Below are 11354 nucleotides of genomic sequence, written 5' to 3' on the forward strand. Positions count from 1 at the left end.
GTGTGGATGGGGCAAGTGCTATATGTAGATTCAACACCCTTCTATGACACAACGCGTTTTAAAACCGTGATGGCTGTGAACCCATCAGAACTCTGTAGTTAAGCGTGCTTAACTTGGAGTAGTACCAGGATGGGTGACCCCTTGGGAAGTCTCTGGTCTGAGTGAGCCAAAAGCGGACAATATTGTGTCTGGCCAGGGTGAGGGTCGTTACAAATGGTATCAGAGCTTGACCCAGCCGGAAGTGTGGCCAACGAGGACGTTGGGCCCCAAAGGGGGGGTGATTGTGGCGACCTTGTGGGCGGGTGTGTGTGAGCGTGTGTAGGGGGTACCAGTAGGCTACCACACTGGGCGAGCTATAGGTGCACACTCCCACATCGTCTGGGTGTGGATGGGGCAAGTGTTATATGTAGATTCAACACCCTTCTATGACACAACGCGTTTTAAAGCCGTGATGGCCGTGAACCCATCAGAACTCTGTAGTTAAGCGTGCTTAACTTGGAGTAGTACCAGGATGGGTGACCCCCTGGGAAGTCTCTGGTCTGGGTGAGCCAAAAACGGATAATATTGTGTCTGGCCAGGGTGAGGGTCGTTACACTTCACTTGAGTTATGTGCCTACTCTGATGCTGATTGGGCAGGTGATCCGACTGACCGATGTTCCACTACTGGCTACTGCTTCTTGCTTGGGAACTCTCTCATTTCTTGGCGCATCAAAAAACAATCTGTTGTTTCCAGGTCCAGTACAGAGGCCGAATATCGTGCCCTTGCTGATTCCACACAAGAACTTATTTGGCTTCGATGGCTCTTAACAGATATGGGTATTTCTCACTCCACTGGCACAGTTCTCTATTGTGATAATCGGAGTGCTATTTACATTGCTCATATTGATGTCTTCCATGAACGCACCAAACATATTGATATTGATTGTCATATTGTGCGTCAACATGTTGCTCGGGGTACTGTACGTCTTCATTCTGTAACTTTCGCTGATCAGACCGCTAACATTTTTACCAAAGCTCATCCACCAGGCAGATTTGGGGAATTAATTTCCAAACTCAAGTTGGTTTCTGCTCTACCACCTTGAGTTTGAGGGGGGATGTTAACATAATTAGATTATAGCCGTTGTATAGATTGTTACCACATTAGATTATATTATAGCCGTTGTATAGATTGTTGCCAAGATTATTGTATAGCCGCTGGTGATCTCTTACCTATTTATACCTCCCCTTGTACATGATTTATACATACTTGAAAATAAGAACATATTCAACATATATCTATGTTATTCTCTTATATTCAACACCTTGAACCTTGAATTTTTGTCGCAAAAATCTGGGATCAGATTTTGCGTTAGATTGGGTTAGATGAAGGTGAAGGGTACACCAATCCTTAAACTTTTAACATAAAAAAATAATATATAGAGAGGAGTAGAGGACTAGTTCACAGCATAACTAGTGTCTATGAGTCGACTATGAGTGTGTGTGTCTAAGATACATCCCTTGCTCAGGAATAGAAAGGAGTACCATAAAAATTAGATAATCCAATAATAATATTATTGAAGCATCTTTGCATGAATTCTGAATGGCTACAAAATGATGATAATTGAAATATTTTACTGCGGAAATTAACACAAATGCTCCAAAAAAATTGCCAATGAATTACAATGGGTGAAAAAAGTTTGAAGTGTACGTGCATCCTGAAGTGAGTGAAAAAATTCAACATTTGGGGAGATCTGCTGGTGGAGGAAGCAACTTTTGATTCAAAATTAAGCTTTCCATCTAAGACGAGACAAGCCAAGCCATCTTCAAACCCCAGCTGGTGTGCACTTCCAGGTGACAATGCATGAACCATACATACTCCTGTTGATGAATCATATATGCATGAAGCAATACCTTTCCTATGTATGCATATAAAAATGAATGTGTTAATTTCAAAAAACTATATCAAAGTTCTATCCATGTCTAATTCTCCCTCTTAATAGTGCTTAGGTGCATGAAGGTGAATGCATGATATTAGATTTGTTTAAAAGCCTATGTGACAGATTAATCACAAAAGGCCTCCAAAATGTAAGTAGTAGGACAATTTTGTCCGAAAAACTTAGGGAACTTTAGTGAAAAAGAAAAGAAAGAACACAACTAACAAACAATATTAACATGAAAATCATGCATGCAATATGTCCATTAATATAATGCAGAACATAAATTTATCACTGGATTACAATACTGACTCTGTTTACCCACCTGGATTGTCTGCCAAAAACAGAATAGCTACCCACCCACCGGAGGGAACACCCACAGTAGTCATTGCGCTTCCCTGATTACAGTAGTACAATCTCTCTCTACCTCCATTAAAGCTCTTTACACCCATTTCTCACCAAAAATTGGTACCTCCTAATTTTCTCTCCTGTAGTTGAAGATTCAGGTATACTAAATCGCATTCGAGATAGAAGTAGGTGTTGACAAAGAAAGCAATTTTGGTTATAGGTTTAGTTCACTTGTTATCTCTTCTTCAATTGATTCTAGTCACAAATGCAATTTTGGACCCTCTTGATTCTAACGGAAGGAATTGATCCGCCAATTCCGAATGGGGAGAACAAACCATTCGACAAGGAGATTCTGAAATTGCAGACGTTTGGTTCTATCAAACTGCTGAGTATTGGAAACGCTTACTCATGGTAATCATATTAAAACACATAATTGGTTGAAGATCTCGAGGCATTTCGAATAAAAGAACACTCTGTTTATTCATTATTTATATTTAGAATTTTTTTATATTTGTTATATTATAATTAATTGTTTGTTATTTGTTTGTGAAGTTTCTGGTTGTTTTTTTTTTGAAATCTGATTGTGTTTGTTCTATCAGTTAGATCTTTCATTATTTTTAATTTTTAATTTTATTTTTTCTGTCAGTGAATAATTTGTCTAATTTATAGATCGGATTGGACTAAACAATTCATGAATTGTCCAGTCGTTGATTATAAAAAGTCGGGTAATCCATGCAGCCAATCCACAGTAGTTTCCTTATCTGTCTTTGGTTTCCTTTTCGTTAGTTTCCTTATCTGTGAGTTTCCTAATCGTTAGAGTTCTTTATTATAAATTAATAGCAGAATATACTTATGAGCAATAAAATATATCAGTTTGCCTGAGAACACTGGTAATTGGAGTGCTGCAAAATTTTCGATCGTCAATTGTAGCAATAGCATGGGAAGCAGCAACAGTGCCAACAACAAAATCAAAAGCAACAACTTGAATTGGCTGCCTACAGAGATAATCTATGAAATACTAAAAAGAGTACCTGCTGAATCACTTGTTAGATTCAAAGTGGTATGTAAGTTGTGGAAAACCATCATCTCTGATCCTAAATTTATCAGGTCTCATCTTCACATATGGGAATCCAATCCCTCAGTTATGTTCACAGCCGCAGGTTTACTATCCGATCGCTTGTTTCTTTCAGATCTCCACCAACAGAGAGACTCCAAAGATTTTCCTATACGTGTTCCCAAAGGTTACTCCAATATTGTTGCTTCTACGGATGGTTTATTACTTCTTGAAGCTCTTCCTTGTACCCTTGGGGAAGTAACTGTTAATGGCGAATTCAAACTAAAGTTGTGTGTTCACAATCCTGTTACTGGTATTCAAAAGTCGTTACCTCCAAATCCAAATCTGAGCTTGATTGTTGGCCATTGTTTTTTGATAGTACATGATGCTTCCATTCAAAAATATAAAGTGGTGGTTTTTATTAATGAGGCACATCAAATCCCTATGGAGATCAACATAATTACGGTAGACAATGAGTGCAGCCAATGGAGGAAATTGATCAGTCCATCTATATTTTGTTGGTCTACATTTTACCTACATGTTTTCAAGCCTATCGCTGTGAATGGGATATTGTATTGGTTAGCATACAATTCAATGGACATGGAAATTGCTTATAATATTGAGAGTCCTCAGGTGGCTGTTGTACAATCAATGGATATTCCTACCGAGAAATTTAGGCCAAAAATAAGCTTGCCAAAAAGAGGTTCTGAACACCAACTTATAAATTGCAACTTGTTAGAGATTGAGGGATCCATCTACTTCTCAAACCCGGCCACTGATTTGGAATTAGAGTTATGGATGTTGGAGGAGGATTTGGGTAATCATATTTGGGTTATGAAACGTAAAATATGTCTTCTTTCCATTGTTGGTAAGCCTAATAGTCTGTCGAGTTTCTTAGCGGGTGATTCGTTTCATCCAATTCAAATGGTGGGGAGTCATGGATTGATGATCGTTCGACATGATTCTGTTGAAGGTTACATGGGTTATTTAGACGAAAGAAGCTGGTATTTGTACAACTTGAGGAGCCAGGAATTGAAATCTATTGTGGGAAGGATTCCTAAAGTGCAAAGGTGTTATGCTTATTCTGATATGGGGATTACTCATGTCAAAAGTCTAGTCGGTTGGAATTGAAAATCTTTTTTCTGCTAATTTATTTATTTTATTAAAAAAAGGTTTTCTGGTGCTGATTTGTGAAGACCTTGTTTTTGCAAAATAATGCTGCTAGAATTCCCTTTGTGTTTAGAATTGTAAGTATTTGTATTTCAATAATATATATTAATCAAGAAAAGACAGACTGGAAAAATGAAATCCCATTTGCATTTATAAGTGAATTAGCACTTAGAACACATGGATGGCGATTCCTTTCCTAAACATGTAGATTATGTAGCTAGCTAGCTTTTGTTGTCATCATTATGTTGTTGTAATAGTTGCTGTGTATTGGTATTATAGAATGCAGCCTGAGGACTTTCTATCCTCCAAAAAGATGGATTTGCATCCTTATTAACCCACTTTACTTTTTCAAAACAAGGGTTAAATAATTGAGTGTAACCTAGTTAATTTATCCATGATTCTCTCTAGAGGTTGATGATCACGAGTCATTTATATCTGTTTTTGGACTTTTTTGCTTATTAAACCCTAATCGATTACTCAAAGAAGTTGTTACTAAGTAGCTTTATTTTACTTGGTGTAATGAGATGCAAGTCCAATGATTGAAGCACTTCCATTATTACATCCATTTTAGTTCGGACTCATTCATCAATTCCTCTGTTAGGGAACCCCCATATTTGTTCCTATACATATTTTAAAGATTAATATCTTCACTGATCTTTTTTTAAACATTAATTAATATCTTCACTGATTTTTTTGTTTATGCTCAAAGGGCTTGACATTTTTGTTGGAGTCTTCAAATATGAGGATTTGCATCAAATCCTAGAGCTTCAAAAAGGGTGACAAATATACTTCCAATTTTTATTTTATTTTTTCCCCAATCTCGGGCTAAGTTGGGAAGTCATCTCCAAAAAGGTTTTTATTTTAAGACCCAACGTGTGACATTTATCACGCTAAATTTGATAAATAAAAGACGACCACATAGCTCTTTTTGTATCACCATAAAATATTTTTCTGTGCATATAAAATTGTAATATATTTTCTTTCAAAAAGTTGTAAAATAACTTCCGTATACAATTCCCGTAAGTCGTTTTTGGATTTCTCTGGTTAACAATCACGATGAGAACGCACGAGTCTCTCTCCCTTTCAACTAAACTAAGCTGAGCAACAGGGAATATTCGAACCTTTCAAAAAAAAAGGGAATATTCGATATATGCATTTTCGTTATGTATATCAAATGATATGGATCGTTGGGGAAAGTTCTAAGAAAGCTAATAAAATTATTTTGGGTATATACATGTATATTGGTGTGTGTTAGTACTTCATTTATTCATTCATGTATGTGAGTTGGTACAGGATTGAAATCATCCAAATGACCAATATTGGATTACAAATGATGGACTGTTTTATAAGAGGTAAATGCATTTTTTTGGGTTTCTACAATCGATCACATTTCTATTTCGAGGCTCAAATAATTGTAGTACAAAAGGTTGAGTTATGGGCGACCGATAGAAGTACCCTACGATTGATGGTAGCTTGTTAAGCATGTGCGCAGCCCTAGCTCACATGTGGGTTCGAACTGGACACTGTACAATTAATCGTACAATACCTATGATTGATTTAGCAAGTTATGAATCTCCTTAGAAACTATACTTTCAGGACATATTTTTAACAAGTTCTAAACATTAAAATGTAACTTTGCAAGTAGTAATATTATTGTTAAGATTAGTTCAAAATTTACTGTTAAAAAAGAAGCATTGAGATATATATCATAATTTAGTCATTTTAATTAAGATGTTCTACAATAAGTGCCTTATTTGAAATTGACATTTAGTGTGGAGCTTGGGCCCTACTTCTCGGAATCCATTACCGAGTAGTATTTTTGCACTAGATTTTGGATTAAAGAAAATTTTGTTTAAAGTTTTAATTAACTTTCTTTTAATTCTAAATCGAAGCCTCCAATTCAATGCCACCGAATATAATTACATAAGTATTTTTGCGAATAGTTTACAAGATTGACACCAAGACACCATCATATTTGAGTTTTGTATCCCGCAATGTTGTAGCAAAGTCTGATAACGCCATTTTCCTAATATTTTTCACCCTCATAAAGTTGATTGTGCCCATTCTTCAGGACCACGTCCAAGGTTTTTCAAAAATTATAATGCAAATTAAAAATTCTCTTTTTCTTGTAATTAGTTTATTTTTAATTTAAATTAATAAAAACTCTCTTAAATCGTATTTATTTTTAAAAAAGTTATTTGTTATTTTGAAATTATCATACAATTGCTTTAGATACTTATTTTAAACTTGTTTATGCATAATAAAAAAAAATTTATACTATTTTTTTTTTATCCTTCATCAATGCAATTTCTCTTAAGCTACTTGTTTGACTTAGTGTAAAAATGCTGGAATCGATTAATCGAATTGACCTAATTTATTTATTTTTATGTGGTTCTGTCATATTTCAAAATTTTAGAATCGTAAAAATTGATTTTGATTTGGGTTTTTCGTGTATATATATAATATAAAGAACAATATTTACCTACCAACCATTGAGTATACTTTCTATACAATGCTAATGTGGTTCAATAACAAATGCACACATTATTCTTGGAGTTGGAGGAATATATATATATATATATGGGTTAAGTGCAGAAAATCCCCCTGTAATATAGGTTTTGTGCACAAATAGTCCTTCGAAAATGTGCATTTTAGTCCATAAAATTAAAAAAAAAAAGGTGCAAATAAGTCCATTTGACCACTTTTTAGTCAAAAATGAAATAAATAAATTTTAAAACCCTAATTTGCCCTTTTCTTTTCCTATTCTACCCTTTGTTAATTTTCCTATTCACGATCTGCACGTTGACCAGAGAAATTGTTGGCAGACATTGAAAGCTACTCCAAAGAAGACATTGAATACAAGAAGTCAGGAAGGTTGCCTGAAAATGAATTGATATCCACGTGCAACCGTTGCAGAGAGGTGCTGCAATTGGCCAAACTTTCAAGCCCACCAGTGAAATGGTTCATTGATAGATCAAGAATCCGAATCTTCTTGGAGGAATTACACATTCGAGAACTGAATTCGCCGACAAATGAATTGTTGCTTACATTGAATACAAAAATATTCCGAAATCCCCCAATATCAAGCAAGTACCCATTGAATGAATTGCTTGAAATATTAAATGATTTGATGGATTTCAATTCACGAAGAGCTCCCAACATCAGTCCCGCTAACATGTTATGACTCAAATCAAGAACTTCTAACTGCTTCAAATTCGAAATCACCATGGGCAATGCACCTTCCAAATGATTACATGAAAGATTAAGCAGTTTCAACTGAGGTAAACTGCCCAAAGAATTCGAAATCACCCCTCTTAAACCTTTGTCGAACAAATTCAACATTGTCACTATAACAGCTGCTAACCCATTACCGCCATGCTTACAAGCAACACCATCCCACTTACAACAAGCAAAATCCTTGGACCATGCTTTGACAATAGACCCACTGGTGAGGTTTCCTCTAAATTCTTTCAGTGCCTGCAAATCATTCCGATCACAGGGTTGGCTTAGGGTTTGAAGACCCAAACATGAGCAAACAAAACAAACCAAGAATGCCCATTTGGTGATTGGTTTAGGACAGTGGTGATTGTGGTGGCGGCAGCGATTGGTGATGGGCTGGGATTGGGATTGTGATTTGTGTGGGTGATTGTAATATTTCCTATTTTTATCATTTTTCATTGGATTTTTTTTTATTTTTTGGGGTTATTTTTGTTTTGTCTTGTTTTGCGCGTCAAACATCGTGGGATGTACCTGGTGTGTTGCGAGGATTGGTTTTTCCTTTAGTTCAGGACTCTTGAAATTACATTGGTTGTCATTCGGTATTTTTTCGTTTTTCAGGCCGGGAGGTCCTAAGTGGGATCCGCTACCGGGGTTGTTGTTTACGGGAATTGTATTTCGGATTCATTACATTTCATGCACTATTATTTGATGTACAATTACTTGGTTCCATGTTTATTTGGTGGTTGTAATTTGATTTGTGTGTGTGTATATATATATATATATATATATATATATATATATCTATATTGTAAAAGGTGAGATATTCGGTTGTCGTGGCCCGCCACTATACCTCATCAATTATAATGACCACAAGGTCATAAACTGACCTCATACTTTCTCTTCTCATCTCGTTCTCCCTCTTCTTCACAGCTTTCATTTTCTTTTTCTTTTTCCATTATTTAAGCTTAGATTTCTTCTACACCTTTAAGATTTTGATCTTGTCATAGAAGGCAAAGTTGATGAGCGTGTTGAGGGATTCGTTTTGATAGGAAGAAATCACCATTTAGAGCAATTTCTGATTTTCGAATTTTGGGTGCATTTGGGGTTTTCTTCTATATTTGAGGTAGATGTGCTCTAATTAATGACTTCTTTAATTTTGGTGAATTTTCTCTCTTTAATTTGAGTCAAAGTATGCTTAAATTGATAATTTTGTTTATAGTATTGAGGGTTTTATGTATAAATGTGTTCTATGTGATTATGTGGCTGAAAATGCATGTTACTTGGAATTGTTGGATGAAGCATACTAAACTGAATTTCTGTTTGAGTTGTATGCGTATAAATGCTGAAATTTTATGTTGTCAAGGCATGAAATATAACCACTATGTTGAATGAGTTTGATTTGTTATATGAAAGCATGATACGCCTATTTTTAGAATTTTATAAAGCCATGTTATATTATTGTGATTAATTTCAAATGATGGAAATTTGTATATTGTCATGGTTGTATACGGCATGAGTTAGTCATGCATTTCATTGGAAAGGAAAAGGAAAAAAGTTTGTTTAAAAGCAAATGGAATTGATTTTCGGGAAAATGTTTTGAAAACGGTTGGAACGGTGAAACGGAGATGTTTTGGAAAATGGGGTGGCACATTTGGCATGTCATTGCATTACATTGACATGCATTGTATTCATGTGGTTGGATGGTCTGAATTGAAATTGTAATTGTTGTTGTTGTTGCTATATTTTTCTCCCTAGGGCATGATCCTATTTACTTTTACACTATGCTTTGTGTGGATTCATGGGGTCATTAAGAGGTATGTCTTAGACACTTTCTACTGAGCCGTTGTGCTCACCCCATTACTTTAATATTTTCAAGACATGGAAAGGAGGTGGCGGATGATGATCTACCACAGGCGTCATTAGAAGCTTATTTTGTCATATTTGGCATTTAGATTTTATCTTTTTGTAAAGGCATCATTTCGAAAATGTATTAGAATTACAAAGCATAGCCTTGTATTGTAATCAAGATCTCTTGACAGTATTTTAATGTAAATTGATCTATTTGTAATGGCCATGGATGCATATATTAATTTTGTTATATATTTGGACATGAACGGGATGATGATGAACTATTTTGAGGATAATGTTAATGTTGTTGGTTTTGGATTAATGTTTATTATTTGCATTGTGCATGCGTTGGAACATGGTAGATTAGTTTTAAGGCCCTAAGTGAGGCCATTGCATTTCTTATGCATTATTGCAGGTTAGTAGCAGGATTCTTTAATGTAGAGGTCATGCTGGTCGACCAAATTTTAGTATCGGTTGTCCGGTATCTCTTTGGGTCGTTACAGTGATTTTGGGGTTAATTTGCAGTGGTTGTGGGGAAGAAGTTCACTCACGCCGAGTCCAAGTGGATTTGAGTTTGTGGGTGAGTTTAGAATTTGTCTAAAATGGTAATTTTACATTGTCTGAATTTTTTTATTATTTTATTTTATTGACAAGAGATATTAATGTCTTTTTATGCGAACATGGGGTATTTGGACCAAATTGATAGTATGAGGGGTTTTATACCACACAGTAACTTTTTTGTACTATATGGATAGTAGAAAAAATTATAATGCAATACTGGGCAAAAAAAATTTAAAAAGATTAAATATTAGTTGCTGCTCCATTGTAAAAAGAATAAATTTTTATAATAATGTTTCGTTTGGTAGGAAGGAAGGAAAAAGGGTGGATAGAAGACAGGAAAGAAGAAACAAATTTCTTTCATTTGATAGAGAGGAGGCAAGGATAGAACAGAAAGGAAGGAAAAAGGGTGGATAGAAGACAGGAAAGAAGAAACAAATTTCTTTCATTTGATAGAGAGGAGGCAAGGATAGAACAGAAAAGACGATAGATGAAAAATCCTTTCTCCTCCACAAATATTTATAAAAAAAGGACAAGGCTATTATAAAAAATTTTAAATTATCAAAATTTTCTTATAATTAACATACTATATATATTCTCTTCTCTCCTAAGAAACAAATTCTCTCCTAACAAACAAAATAAGGTCTCTTATTTTTCCATACAATAAAAAAAAAAAAAAAAGAAAAGATAATAAGGTCTCTTATTTTTCCATACAATAAAAAAAAAAAAAAAGACGAAAAAATATTATTTATTCTCTATGGATATCTCATTCATCTTTTCTTATATCAATTCCATTCAATTTTCTTCCTTCCTACCACATGAAACAGAAATCAAATTGCAAAGTGGGCAAATGCCAATCCAAAATGGAGCAGCAACCAAAGTGTATCCAAGATGGAGCATCAATTAAACTGATTCCTATCTCCATCTGTGAAAAAAAAAATACACATTCCTTGATATTAATTCCAAGAAGATAACCTAACCACATTCTGGAGGTCTTTTGGGACCGCTTTGGAGAATTTTTTAATAATTGACCGGTACATGTGAGACCGGATACCACACGCGCCTGGAGGCCAACACCTTATTGTAAGCAAAAAAAAAAAAAAAAAAAATGCACTCCACTTTTGTACATTTTTCACTACAATCTTAAATGAAATGACAATTCTAACCCTAACTTTATAAGCAAATGATTATTACTTTTTAAATGACACAATTGCCCTTTCAAATTTCCTCTCCTTGTATCTAGT

The 11354-nt window shown here is 34.9% G+C and overlaps 1 long non-coding RNA gene across 1 annotated transcript; it reads left to right on the plus strand.

Moving 5' to 3' along the window:
- The first annotated feature begins 8532 nt into the window (after nt 1–8532).
- LOC132293520 (uncharacterized) lies at nt 8533–10796 on the plus strand. The gene is made up of 2 exons (XR_009477854.1): nt 8533–8827; nt 9460–10796. It is a non-coding gene; the product is annotated as an uncharacterized LOC132293520 (long non-coding RNA).
- Nucleotides 10797–11354: the final 558 nt, after the last annotated feature.

The sequence above is a fragment of the Cornus florida genome, unplaced genomic scaffold (assembly GCF_030987335.1).
Source record: "Cornus florida cultivar Cherokee Brave unplaced genomic scaffold, ASM3098733v1 CherokeeBrave_3.0.0_Hap2_Chr02, whole genome shotgun sequence".
Classification (NCBI taxonomy): domain Eukaryota; kingdom Viridiplantae; phylum Streptophyta; class Magnoliopsida; order Cornales; family Cornaceae; genus Cornus; species Cornus florida.